General features: G+C 46.0%; 1 protein-coding gene across 6 annotated transcripts in view; it reads right to left on the bottom strand.

Moving 5' to 3' along the window:
- Positions 1-14,795, bottom strand: part of LYPD6 (LY6/PLAUR domain containing 6) — a 36,566-nt gene extending 21,771 nt beyond the window's left edge. The window contains exons 1-2 of one of the 6 annotated variants that reach the window (XM_027721047.2): positions 14,451-14,795; positions 13,932-14,269 (exon numbers count right to left, since the gene is read on the bottom strand). The gene's annotated coding sequence lies outside the window, so the exon portion shown is untranslated. The other 5 variants (XM_027721050.2, XM_027721049.2, XM_027721048.2 and 2 more) reach the window with 5 other exon arrangements.
- Between the last annotated feature and the right edge of the window lie 289 nt (positions 14,796-15,084).

The following is a 15,084-nucleotide window of genomic DNA, read 5'->3' as shown; positions in this document are numbered from 1 at the left end:
AATTCCATAATGTCCAATTATGCCACGAGTCATTGACTGTACAACCAGCTATCTGCTTAAAGCCAGGCTGGGTTGCAACTAAAGAAAAATGGCATTTCTGTTCTCTTTGTAAGTAAAACACACACTGGCTGGAAATATCTCAAATTAACAATGCAAGAAAGGCATTTAAAAAAGGAATTACAGCCCTGGGGAGGTTTCTGTGAGCTCTGGGCACTGATCACTCCCACCCAGCTCATGAGGGAGGGCAGCTCTGGAGATATCTTGGAATGAAGGCACAGCGTTGGCACATTCCAGGGTGTCATCACTGGCTGCAATTATTACCTATTATAATATTATAATTTATTATTAGATATAATAACTTATTATTATAATTATTCTTTATTATAATATTATAATTCATTTTGAATCATAGAATGGGTTGGGTTGGAAGAGACCTTAAAGCCCATCCAGTTCCACCATAGTCAGGGACATCTTCCACTATCCCAGGCTGCTCAGAGTTCAATCCAGCCTGGCCTGGGACACTTCCAGGGATCCAGGGGCACCCACAGCTTCTCTGGGCAACCCGTGCCAGGGCCTCCCCACCCTCCCAGCCAGAAATTCCTTCCCAATATCTACTTTAACCCTACTCTTTCTCAATTTAAAGCCAGAACTTGTGGATTCTTCATCCCTGGAAGTGTCCAAGGCCAGTTTGGATGGGGCTTGGAGCAACCTGGGCTAGTGGAAGGTGTCCCTGCCCATGGCAGGGGGTGAATGACTTGAGCTTTAAGGTCCCTTCCAACCCAAACCATTGTGATTCTCTGACAATTCCACGAATCCCTGGTAGAAGTTCAGGCTGGAAAATGTGCAGTTATCTCCGTGATTACACCCTGAGTGTTCCTCTTAGCATAAGTCAGCAAGGTTTGCTTATATATTTAAGTGTCAAGCCTTACTGACTCCAAAAGCACATGGAAACCAGAAATTCCCAGGAGAAGACACTTCATCTGCTCTGTTTTCCTCTGGAATTCTGGGGCTCAGTGCTATGGCATTTAAGTGAGCAGAAACCCTTTCACTGACCTCTAACACCACTTCCATAGGGATGTTGTGGGAATGAGCAATGAGATCACACAGAATCCCAGAATATCCTGAGCTGGAAGGGACCCTCAAGGACCATCCAGTCCAACCCTGCACAGGACAGCCCCAAGAGTCCCACCCTGTGCCCCAGAGGATCATCCAAACCCTCCTGGAGCTCTGGCAGCCTTGGGGCTGTGCCCACTGCCCTGGGGAGCCTGGGCAGTGCCAACCACCCTCTGGGGGAAGAACCTTTTCCTGAGATCCAACCTGACCCTGCCCTGGCACAGCTCCAGCCATTCCCTGGGTGCTGTCCCTGGTCCCCCCAGAGCAGAGCTCAGTCCTGCCCCTCCTGAGGAAGCTGTAGATGAGCATCCTCCTGCAAGGGCTGAGCAAAGACCAGCCCCTGCCCAGAGCTGTGGGTGCCACCCAAACCTGGCACCTCCTCCCACCAGTGTAGCTTTACAGATGAGCTCACAGTTGCAGCCACAGCTCCAAACGCCACAATTCCTAAATCACAGTAAAATTCATTTCCTCATCCCCCAGCTCGCCCCAGCACCACCCTGGCACCTCACAGCCCCAGGAAACCACCCCTCTCTGACACAGCAGCATTAAAAAAAGCCCTCCCAAAACAAGAAGTGCTTTTAAAAATGTACCTTTTTGTGGAGCACAGGTAACCCAAGAGGTCCAGACCTGCTGAGATGAGTGGGATAAGGAGAGCAGTAACCAAGCCTCCCAAACCAAGCAACAGGATCTCTCTGAGCTCCTTATAAAGTTATACAGCAGCGTGAGAAGCAGCAGGAATTAATTAGAAGGCAGGTCCCCACCTCTGATCAGGTGTCTGCTCTTTCTGTTACAGCTTTGTTTACAAGGAGGACGGGCACCACACCTGACTCCTCCAGAACCAGCAGACAAAAAGTGTTATTTGAGGTAAAAATTATAGAGAAAAGAGGGGGAAAAAACAACAAGTAGAAGTCTGTACAATTTGGTCTTATATTTTCAACCTGTGTAATAGAATTAATAGGAAAGCAGGAAAGGTCTCATCCCAAACAAGTGATTTCTTTCTTCCAGACTCACCCATTATAAACCCTAAAACTTTGCCCAATAGTCACGAAAACTGCTCTTTCAGTAAAGAGTAATTAAAAAAATAAAGTAAAAAAAAATAATAATAAAATAAAATAATAAAATAAAACTTTACACCAAAAGCAAACTAGCTGAAACTCTTGCAGGTTAAACAGACTGGGAGAGATGGGGGGGTTCCCCTGGAGAAGAGAAGGCTCCAGGAAGACCTGAGAGCCCCTTCCACTGCCTAAAGGGGCTCCAGGAGAGCTGGAGAGGGACTGGGGACAAGGCATGGAGGGACAGGACACAGGGAATGGCTTCCCACTGCCAGAGGGCAGGGACAGATGGGATAGTGGGAAGGAATTCCTGGCTGGAGAGTGGGGAGGCCCTGGCACAGGTTACCAGAGGAGCTGTGGCTGCCCCTGGATCTCTGGAAGTGTCCAAGGCCGGGTTGGAGCAACCTGTGCTAGTGGAAGGTGTCCCTGCCCATGGCAGGGGGTAGAATGAGATGGGATTTAAGGTCCCTTCCAACCCAAACCATTCCATGGTCTGTGATAAACCACCACATGTTCTCACCTGCCAGCACAGATTTAGGATTTTTTGTGACTGGAATCACATTCAACCCTCTTGACCCCAATTCTGCCCTAAATCAGCAGATCCCAGCCAAAGTGAAGGGGCATCAGGGATTTTTCAGCCCCAACAGCCACAGAAGGAGACAGGGCAGGTCCCCATCCCCATAGAACACCCCATAACTTCCCCCCTCGGGCTTGCTCATCCTCTGGTATCCAGAGAACAGCTCAGAAAAATTCGTCTTTCTTCTTGAAGTAGAAGAGAAGAAATCAAAAATGTGCTGTACAACCTTCTCTTGTCGTGACAGACCTGCTCAGATACCTCACATTTTGATTTATTATCAGGGGGGCTGGTTCCTGGAGCTCCAAACCCTGCTGCTGTGCCAGAGATATGATGTCATGTAACTGCATTTCTGACTCCCTGCCAGCTGGAGCAGTGATATTAAAAGAAGCCAAAATGAGCTTCCTGTGCTAAACTGGGAACAAAAGAGCATTTTTTCCTCACTACCCCGAGGGTTAATAGGAATCTGTATGTCCAACTCCAGGCACAGTTACCATCTTATCACACTCTCAGCTCCTCCAGGCACTGAACAAAATACACTTTTTGTGGGGTCTAACGTGATGGGTTTATATTTAAATCAGGGACAGACACACAGACACTTAAGAACAACAGCAGGATCAAGCCCCTGGCTCAGATCTGCCCACCACAGACATTCCCAACAAGGAATGTCCTCATTTCCCAAATGGGGAGCACATGGAAGAGATGGAAGATGAAACTTCAAACAACAGTTGGAGGCAGAGGAGTTACTGTTTGTTTGGAATTACAAGAAATCATTTGGATCTTGGTTTAACACCACTGCCAACCAGTCCTGAGAGCTGGAGACACCAAGGAGGTTTAACCAAATCAAATCAAGAGTACAATTATGGGTCAGATTAAGAGAGAATCTGACATTTAGATGTTACAACTCACAGCAAGGCTTGGTTTTAACAGCACTTCACCTGCACTAGTGCACCCTGTCATCAGAGGATGGTTTGGGTTGGAAGGGACTTTAAATTCCACCTCATTCCACCCCCTGCCATGGGCAGGGACACCTTCCACCAGCCCAGGTTGCTCCAAGCCCTATCCAACCCTGCCTTGGACACTCCCAGGGATCCAGGGGCAGCCACAGCTTCTCTGCCCAACCTGGGCCAGGGTGTTCCCACCCTCCCAGCCAGGAATTCCTTCCCAATATCCCATCTATCCCTGCCCTCTGGCAGTGGGAAGCCATTCCCTGTGTCCTGTCCCTCCATCCCTTGTCCCAAGTCCCTCTCCAGCTCTCCTGGAGCCCCTTTAGGCCCTGGAAGGGGCTCTCAGGTCTCCCTGGAGCCTTCTCTCCTCCAGGTGAACCCCCCCAGCTCTCCCAGCCTGGCTCCAGAGCAGAGGGGCTCCAGCCCTGGGAGCATCTCCATGGCCTCCTCTGGACTCTCTCCAGCAGCTCCACGTCCTCCTGATGTTCCCCAGAGCTGGAGGCAGCTCTGCAGGGGGGTCTCACCTGAGCAGGGCACAGTCACCACCCAACTGATGACCCGAGTCACCACCCCACTGTCCCCGAGTACTGGCCAGGGAAGATGCCCCCCATGAAGGACTGGGCTCAGGTTTGTCACACACAGCCTGAGCTGGGCTCTCCACCACCAGCAAACCATGGACAAAGGCCTGGTGATGGTGGTGCTTCCTTCAAGCAGCCTCAGTGCCTCATTTCACGTGTCAGAGGACCAAAAAAATCCAGATGACACAGAAAGTTCTGTGTTATACAGTCAAGTGTCACGTTCTGCAAGGTGTGTCCATGGGACAGGACATTTTTAGTGCTTCAGAGGCACCTGGCTGCTTCTCCAGCCACCCAGACAATTAGGGATGGACCACAAGTATTCCATGAGTCCAACAGGATGGACCTACACACCAGGAGATGAGACAACCAAGGACTGACAAAGTATTTACACCTCTTAGAGCTATAAGGAGATTTATTGCCCCACTGGAGACCACAGAGAGAGCTTCACTCCTGAAGGATAAACCAATCTGAGTGGAACTCTTGTGACACACAGTGCCCTGAAAAATGCCAAGTTAACCGACCCAGAGCTGTAGGTATTTGGGACTTCAAAAGAACAAGCTGATCTTAAAGTCTTACTTGAAACACTTGAGAATAATGGGAAAAATCCAACAGTGCTCAGACAGATCCAGCACTGCTGCTCCAGACCTGTCAGATGCTGCTGACAGCTGCTGGAAGCACATGGAATCTTTTCAAGACAGATCACCTCGAAAATAATCCTCCCTCCAGAAAGCTGATGATACCCAACAAGCATAAAGCTTTTCCAAACATACGTGGGAAGAACAGGACTGTGAGGAAAAAATTGCTTGGAAAATCAATTATACAGAATGAATGACAGAGTGGTTTAGGTTGGAAGGGACCTTAAAGATCATTTAGTTCCAACCTCCTCTCCATGGATGCTGATCAGACAGAAAAAGTGAGAGAAGACAAATATCACTGAACACACTGATCAGGTATTTTAGACCAAAACTCAAGCCAGTGGCCTTGGAAGTGCTCTCCATTCCTGAAGATGCTGGATGCAAGGTAGCAGGCAGGAATGGGACCAGCCTCAGGAATGAGACCTCCCCTGCCAAACTCTCACTGGCACCACAAATGCCAGAGGGAATTCGGATGTCCACTGCACACATCATTTTTCTGTCACCTGGGTCTGTCTGAGAGCTTGTGAAATAAAAGGGTCTTTCCTGCCTTTCACTGAAAGTTCCTATATTCTTAAAAAATTCTGCAGATAATGTGAGTTCTAAACACATCACCAGAACTTGCCCTGCTGGGTAACAAGAGCTCAGTTCCTCTCCTTGACTCGGGGCCAACAGTTCATGGGGAAGATGTGCTGGTGTCTACAGAATTCCGTGTGGCTCCCAACATAGTTATTCCAAGGCATTTTTCCCTTCACAAAGAGACACTGAAGTGTTGCTGCAAGACTTAAAAAAACCCCTTCCCACAGAGGTTTTATGTGCTACATCTTCCCATAACACGTCCCGTGAATGGATATTGGATACAAACCTGTTAAATACACAACAAGTCTCCAACTGAGTCAGAATTATCACAGCAACAAGTGTCTCCACAACAAAGCTGTGATTATAATGTTGGTCCTGCTTTTGGAACCTCAATCTAATTTTCATTCTCTGCAATCAGACAGTTCCTCCATGTTTGTTTTGACTGCCAAGCCAGAAAAAAGAAAACCCCTCACAGCACAGGGATTTAAACGTGACAGACAGCCAGGGCTGCACACCTTGCACAGGAACAATTTGGTGCACGGTCCAAAGCACCCAACCTGTACTAATCACCTTGAGCTCATTAATTTACAAAGCTCTGGCCCAACTCTAGGGGCTGGCAGATGATCAAGCTCTTAGTGGATGTGATTCAAGCTAATCCACTAAAAGGCATTTAAGAGCCAGCGAGGAAATCAGTACTTTTCAATTATTAGAAGTGCTGAAAAGTTTTACCGGCAGCAGACTTTCAAGGTGAGGGGAGAAACCTCAATTCCCACCACCACTGGGTCGCTCAATGGTTCCTCCAGAGCCATCAGTGGCATTTCAACAGGCTGGACGTGAAGGCAGAAGGCTGGGAAATTAGGGAACACACACCGGGAACATCCTCCAACTGCCTCAGTTAAGGGAACACTGCAATTTGTATCAGCACCTCGTTAGACACCAAAAATCCCAACCCAAAAAGGCCACCAAACCAAAAAATACCCTCACCAAACTTGATAGAAAAAGAAAGAAAAATCTTTCAGGTGCCCCAATAATGGGGAAAAAATTGAATTACAAACCAGGATAAGACACAAGGTTTTAAGAAAGCAGCTTCCTCAGAACTGGGGCTCATGGTCTGAATTGTGGGGAATTTGTTGTTAAAACTGGGTCAGACTCAAGGATTTTTTGTTTTACCAGTTCCCCAAAACCAGGGGCTTGTTGTCTGAACACCAAACTCCATTCCCAAATGAAAGAAACATTTTAGTGTATATAAAATTCTACCTTTGCTAAACAGGCAAATCCAAATTCATTTAACAAATGGTTCAACTCTTGGTTGCCTCAACTGAAATGTGCTCAGTAAAACAGTTCCTCATGAGAACGACACAAAAAACCACGAGAAAGCCTTTTTCCTTTTTGCCACTTGAATATCAGATCTAAAATCCACTTATACCAAAGCAGAAGCTGTTTAAAATGCCTTTTATGGGGGGAAAGGTAAGAAAATAATTGCATTTATTTTTAGAACCCCACAAAACTGCTTTGTACCCTGTTATATGTTGAAGCAGTGTAGGGTTGGTACTTACAAGCTAAACTCTTGTTGAAAACCACTTAATAGCAAGGAAACTCTCATTCTTACAAAGTAGTTTGTCTAATGCTGACAAAATAGCTTTAAAATCTTTTCAACCCTTGAAGACCAACTAACAAATATATAGATCTCTATCTTTATGTACGTATTTTATACACTTTAAAATAGATATTTTATATATATTTATATAGGGTTTTTTATATATATATATATATGGATGCACACACTCATCATTCAGCAGAGACAGGAGGTAAAACAAGGACAACAAGGACACTTAATCTTTTCCTGGGAATCAATAACATTTTCACTCCCCTCAAACCCCTTCTTGTTGACTCCCTCGGATGCTCGAACCCACCACAATTGTCGCCCACCAAATAAACATGTTGGAATCCCCGGAAAACTGCCCAAAGCCACCACCTCTATCCCAAGGACACAGGTTGAAGTTGGCTCCAAAGGGCGTCTCCCAACCCTTCACTCACCCGTTGCTCCAACGCCGCTCGACGCCGTGGCCGGAGACGCCGCTCCAGCCCCTCGGATCTCGCTGACAAGGAGCCTCTCTGAGGGCTGGAAGCTCCTTAAGAGCATGAACACATCTCAAGAGATGTATTAACTCTTAATATCTGCAGACTGGCATCTGCTTCCTCGGCAGTTTAGCCCCAAATGTTTGTCTGGGAAGACAAACCGGGCGGGATTTCTACGAAATCCAGCCCTGCGCTGGTTTAGCTTTAGAATCCTGTCCTGCTAACACAAGAATCTCAGGAAAACAAACTGCCTTGGCTAAATATTTATGGTCTGATTTGTTAACATCCACAGAAAAGTCTGGCTGTTAATGACATCCACGAAAACAAAGAGTTCCATAGATGTAATAAATATAAAATATACAAAAAACCAACTTAAACTCCATTAACTATTTAAACATACACAATAAAAGAATAAGCCAAATTGGTCATGAAAATACATTCGTGCTCATGTTAAAACTGTGTTTATTTGCCTTGTTCATGACAATTCAAAGGTTCTGTTTTATTTCATGTATTTGGACCTACATCAGATTCACGTGATGACACTCAAATAGCACGAGATGGGTATTTATACAAAAATACAAATCAAGTCTAAACCAACTGCAAGTGGACGTCACAACTATGAAAACAGTCAGTTTGGGATGAGATTAAACTGCTGCTCCTTGGGACCGTGGTCAGTGAAAGCCCACGAGACCGTCTGACTTGAGCAACAGAGCGATCACTTAAGATGCTAAAATTTTATCAAGGGCTTCCATTCTTCTGCAGACAAGAGCTATTGTTTGCCCTCACATCAGTGCTGTTTGGGGGAACTGGTTATCTCACACATCTGCCCAAATTAGTTTTGATTCAATTATTCAGAAATCACATCTGAGAAGGAACCCGCTGGAATTTACTTCGCTCGTTCCAAAATCACGCACGTGGACACGAAACAATGAATTAAAATCTGCAGGAGGAAGTTGGAGCTGGCAAAGAGAAATCCAGGGGTTCAAGTGAAAAATATTCTGGATTGATTGACCTTCTCCTTCCTAACAACCTTATTTTCAAGTGACTTTATGGCGTATCTTTACCTCGTCTTCCAGGGCACAACAGTAGACGCACTTTATTTACTTTAATAATCCATCCTACAGCTGATTAAACTCCAGAAATGAGCAGGTCAGGCCTCTCCCTCCATCAGCCAGACCAAAAAAATTCCTGATTTCTGTAATGGGAGCATGAATCTCGTGGCACAGAAGGACAATGAGCTGCAATCACCCCGGTCCAAGTGCTGGAAAACAGCACGGACTCACACTGAGACGTGATTCCATCTGAAAATCTCTTCATGGATAAAGGAACAGTAACAGTGAAAGGGAACAGGGACTGCAGTTAGTGATTTCCAAGTATTTAGGGAGGAGAATGTAATTAATTAATAAAAAATAAATAGACACTAACAGAGCAATGGTTCGTATAATTTTCTGAAAAAAGATATTTTTGAGGATTTTTTTTTTTTAAATTGCCCTTGGGCACTTCACAGCCAGATCTAACAAGCTCAAAATCAGACAAGATTCTAATTCAGCCTTCAGCATTTCTGGATATAAAACACCAGGAAAACACCCTGTTTGCCCTAATTCCAGCTTCCCAGAGTCATTTTACTCACTGCACCATAACTAATTCCTGAATCCGAATAATTCGGTCTGATAATCAATTTACACACTTTTCTTTCTGGCAGCACATGGAAACACCCTCCACAGCTCAAACCTCGGGAATTTTGCAACTTGCCCGGTGCTGAAATATTTCCATGCCCGTTTTGCCAGTCAAATACCTTCTGTATCCACAGGGATCATCCCACTGGGAGCCAGTCACCTGCCTGCAAGTCATAATTGGTCTGCACCCCAGCTAGGGAGATGAAAGCAGAGACACACAAAAGCAGAGGGGTTGACTGATATGAAGTAATTGCAGGCACAATTTGACGACAGTAATTTATGTAATTCTACGAAAGGCACTCGTGGAGGAAGACAATTAAAAGGCAGATGAACCGCTCAGAATTTAAATAGAATGCACGAATTTTATATACTTATAAATAGTTTGTATAAGTGAGACACGTAAAAGGGTAAAAGATATAATAAATTTTAATTATAATCGAGTTAATTCCTCCCACGGATTCCTGTCATTTTTAGCATATATAGGATATTCAGCTATTTATATCAACTTTTAAAAATATTTATATAAAACTAGACAAAGCTTACTCAGAAACACACCCCGAGAGGAGCAGATGGGATATTTTATGTCCTCACCCAAAGCACTTCCCAGTCTTTAACTTTGAGGCTCCCAGGGAGAATTTTCCGAGTATTCCAGCAAAGCCAAGTCCCGGCACGAGGCGCAGCTCCCGCCGTGCATCTGCAGCATCCCTCGGGAGAGAGCCCCAGTCTTAATGCCCTGGCACTGCTGCCACCCAATAAATGGGAATATTGTGGATTCAGAGGGAATCATGCACCGCCGGGGAAGGGTCTGAGCCGGGATCACGTAGGCACAAAGCTGGGCAATGCACAAATTGTGACTCCATTTATACGGGATTTTTCCCTTTTTTAACCCGTGCCAAGCAATAACCGGGGTAAGACACAAGTTTTTTAAGAAAGCAGCTTCCTCAGAACTGGGTCTCCTTGGAGCCAGGCACATTGTGGGGAATTTGTTGTTAAAACTGGGTCAGACTCAAGGATTTTTATTTTACCAGCTCCCCAAAACCAGGGGCTTGTTGTCTGAACACCAAACTCTATTCCCAGATTTTAGTGTATATAAAACTCTACCTTTGCTAAGCAGGTAAACCCTAATTCGTTTAACAAGTGGTTCAACTCTTGGTTGCCTCAACTGAAATGTGCTCAGTAAAAGCAGTTCCTCATGAGAACCACACTCTGAGAACAAAAAACAATGACAAAGCCTTTTGCCTTTCTGTTACCTGAATATCAGATCTAAAATCCACTTATACCAAAGTAGAAGCTGTTTAAAATGTCTTTTATCTGGGGAAAAAAAAACAACAAGAAAATAACTGCATTTATTTTAGAACACCACAAAATCATGGGTTTGCTTGGCATGCAAAATTCAATATTTAAGGAGTTAACAATGATATATTTCCTGTGACAGAGCAGTGCTGCCTGCAGATCTCCATCCCTACCGTGGAAACCATCAGAATTTCCACAGTAAATTTAGGAAAACTCTGCCAAAGACAACAAGGTCCTGTGGACACACAACAGGCCAAACACTGGGACCGACAGAAAACGATGATTATTTCTGGGAACATATGGTGACTGAGGGATAAGAACCACGCTCCTCTCTCAGTAGGTCACACCACACAACAAAGAACACACCAGGGGGAAAATGGGCATCTAAGGTCTACCCCAGATATTGTAACACTTGGCAGCACGGAAAACCACGAGGAATTATCCACTTTATCACAGAAAGAAGGATTTCGGATGAGTGTTGTCGCTTGAACTGACTCGTCCTCCGAAAAAAATCATGGAATCCAAAATAATTTAAAAAATAAATGACATAAGCATGAGATATATTTGTATTTTTGCCCTTCCTCACCAATTACATCACAAGAAGGTACTGCCTAATGTAAAAACCTATCCAGAGTGCCAAAGAACCAGCAGAAATTCTACCTTCCCACCGACTTTGTGCCCTTGTCACTCAGTAAATCCCTTCTTGCCCCATCAGCAACCAGGACACGCCACCTTTTACCCAGGGACCACGTCGGCCGCCCCAGGATTAAAATAACAGTTTGTTTTTCGAGGCAAATGAGTCCATTTTAACTAAATAGGTCTCACTGAGCCCTGTGGGACCAAACTATCAGGCTCCCCAAGATACTCCACCCTCCCCTGCGGAGTTTGCTTGGCCCAAGCTTGGCTGTTGTATCACTTGACCCCGTTGACTCGCTCTGCCCGTTCCATCACATCAGTTTGACAGACACAAGGTGCAACCTGGGAGCCAGGAAAAGGAGAGGGGGTTATAACTTACTGCCCTCAGGCCCAAAGGTGGCTGAACGACATCCTGAAGGACGGGCAGCGATTATTTTAAACTCTTTTGTTGCCGATCGATCCGGTTCCTAACTGGGTAAATCATGAGATTCGGGCTTGGGTTCCCACCCCTACTCATGAGCAGAACTGAAAGAAAATAATTTATTCTATTTCCAAACTCCATTGTAACTTAAACTTTGCCTTTTACACCAGAGAACCAGAGGAAATCAGACTCACGATCAGACACGCGGATGCCAAATAATTAAACCGGCGGATCGCTGACGCATAAATAAAGTTTTAGATTTACAGCGAACAAATCTTCTACTGTAACACGGCCAGGATGGCTTTTCACATGTTTTTATGTCAGCACCGGCCTAAAAAACCTCCAGTGGAAACTGGAAGGGTCGGATTCCCTCCCTGCTGGCACCTCCCGGGGCTGTCCGGAGGCAGCAGGGTTAGACCCGAGGGCGAGCCCCATTAAAAGCCTGTCCTGGGTGTTTGCATAACTAATCAGTGGAGTGCTGGGAATCATTTTAGCTGGGCAATGCTAATGAGCTAAATCACTGTGCCCCTTTTGGTGATCACCCACCCGGGAGTGTTCCACCCACGGTTTATTTTCACCTCGTTCCACGGCCGAGTGGAGAAACCTCGTCCTGACACCTCCTCGCTCCCGGTGTTGGACACTGAAAGCTCATCCCTAACCACAGCCAGAGCAGGAATATCTAAGTTTCCATTCCACCTGTCCTTCCTTGAACACTCATTACACAAAGGATGGCAGTGTTTCCACACCAGGAAACCAAACTCACAGGTCTGACATCCAAAGGCCATGGAGCGGGATCGGGATGCGGAGCCAGCTCGACCCCCTGCCACCCCTGGCCCCGAGCTCTGACCCATCCAGATACTCCTGTCTCGGTGCCAAACAGCATTTCCACAGCAATAAAAGCAGGAAAAAATTCACCAGAGGTTGTTCTGAAGGTGGGGATTTCCACCCCGTTCACACTGGGATCTGCCTTAGTTACAATAATTTCCACACGACAAAATCTCTGACGCAACATAATAATTTTTTTTTAATAAAAAATACACATATTTTGCCAGTTCTGCCCATTGGAATTTCACAATCCATGATAAGCATCAGCCCTGTCTGGCTTGGCCTGCCAATGAATCTTAAAGTGATAAAAAAAAACTAATCACAGCCTTTCTGTGCAGTCTGGGCTCCTGATGCTGGAAAAATCAACCAACACACACCTGACAACATACTGTATTACACACAAGGGATATTCCTGCAGGTAATCCCACAATTTGGGCAGGTTTCCATATCTATTGCCACATAAAAATTTACAAAATATAACAGAAATCACGTGGGTTTATGAAAAATTGTACAGCTTACTGTACTGGCAAGTGATGTAACTGAGTGTTTAGCTACAGAATGTAATTATAATTAAGAAATGGTTAATGTTCCCTCCAAAAAAAAAAAAGTATATTTTAGCCAGAAAGAGCGCAGACACCGGCTACAATTGGAAACACAACTATTTATCCATGATATTAATTTAATTTTTGATTTAATTGAGTGCAAGGCTAGGTTGGATGGGGCTTTGAGCAACGTGATCTGGTGGAAGATTTCCCTGCCCATGGCAGTGAGATGGAATGAAATGGGCTTTAAGGTCCCTTCCAACCCAAACCATTCCATGATTTTTTACAGAGTGATGTTTTTTAATTAACAGGGAAGCTCGGGAAGCCCTTTTTGCAGCAGTGACATTTCTCTTTTGGAGATTCACAACACCTACAATTATTCCATTTGCTTTGGCTCGGGAAACGATTTGTGAAGAACTACATTTCCAGGAGCAGGCTCTCAAAAATAAAAATAAAATAAAAATAAGAATCGCGCTCAGAGTCTGCTGCCAAACGCTGGGGAGCGGGGTAGGACCAGCCCCGGGAGCGCCTCCAGCACCCGGAGAACCCGCTCCTGTGTTTGGGACCCCCCAAACCGGTGACTCTGGGGGGAAAAGAGGGACATGGAGGGGAAGGAGGGCTCCAACCCCCGGGGGGCTCGGCTGGAACCCCCTGAAAGCCCCCAAACCCGCTCGCAAAGGCGGGGCCGGTTCTGCTCCAAGAACGGAGCGATGGTCCATAAATCCAGCTGGAATCAACTGTCCGAGGGCTGAACGAGCTGAAAAAGGGCATTTTCCCTTTAACCTGACACAGACACGGTTTGTTTTCCTAAGCACGTGTCAAGCCGAGTGACTTTCCGAGTAGAAAAAGTGGCTTTTTTTTTCGCCGTAACAATAGAGAAAACAATAGAGAAACAATAGAGGACAACAGAGAAGCAACGGAGAAAACAAGAGAGAGAAATAGAGAAAACAATAAAGAAAAGGGTTAGAGAGAAGGGTTACGTACCTTTGCAGCACGTATTTTCCAGCCGGTCGTTCAGGGAATTTCCATCGCGCCCTCGGCGGCCGGGGGACCCCGGGAGCCAGGAATGCGGGATTCGGGGATGCGGGACCCAGGGATGCGGGTGCCGGGGCTGCAGGCTGGGCTCGGCTCCCTCCCGGGGCCGGCTCATGGAGCACTCTCCTGCGCTGGGAAGGGAAGATTAGGATCTCCGGCGGGCAGGGATTGTGCTGAGCTCTAGCTTTCCTTCATGCTTCATTAAAAATTAGATGCCGCATTATTTCAAGCGTTTATATACACATCGAACAATTAGGTTGTTATCCTGCTCTCTTACACAAGCCGTCCTTGTTCCGGGGGGGTGAAGGGGGGAGAGGAGGAAAAAAAAAAATAATCTGTGGATAAACGTGAATTCAAAAGCGAAGGGAATTAAGCAGCCGAAAAGGGAGAGGAATCGTATCCTGAGCAGCAAAGAGCGACCCAAACACCTCAAACACGAACCACGAGCACTCCTGGCTCCGGGGTTACCTTATTCCCAGCAGCTTTCCCGCTCGGCGGGGCTGATGCCGCTCTTCCCGAGGGTCACCGGCGAGCGAGTTCCAACTCCCTGCTCCAGGCTGGGAGTGTCTTTGCAGCGATGAATCACTCCGGTTTATCCCGGCATAATGTTACAGAACGCTTTACCCAAGCAAAACTGCGCGTACGAGGCTGCAGGTTTTCATCTCCTGCCAGTTTCCAGCGGGTTTTGTTATCGTTTAAAAGGCCGTAATTAGGTTTATCACAGCGCAGTCACGGCTGCGTCTCGGCAGACTGAGCACAAATACCTCCGTGTATTTAGAGAACATGACATCACATTTTAGCTCACTTAAGTGGCTTTTAGATAACGAGCGATACCCCCCCAAGTCCCCGCGACTGCCGAGATTAGATAAAATATTGAAGAAGAGCCGTTTGTTTCGCACGCCCTGAAGTTTTAACAGCGCAATTTAAATCATTTCGGGTCGTTAATTAGTCATGCAGAAAGTATTCAAAACAGTCTAAGCAACGATTCATAAAAAAAAAAGCATTACTATTAAATCAGCTCTGGCTGCCAGTTGGAAGCTGCTAATAAAGGCAGGAATGCTCTTGGGAGAAGCTACACAACCTGTCTCCCATTCCCACTGCT

Source organism: Pipra filicauda, unplaced genomic scaffold, assembly GCF_003945595.2.
Source record: "Pipra filicauda isolate LSUMZ 115617 unplaced genomic scaffold, ASM394559v2 scaffold152_size1767362_pilon, whole genome shotgun sequence".
In the NCBI taxonomy this organism is placed as follows: domain Eukaryota; kingdom Metazoa; phylum Chordata; class Aves; order Passeriformes; family Pipridae; genus Pipra; species Pipra filicauda.
This window is presented reverse-complemented; position numbering and strand designations above follow the sequence as displayed.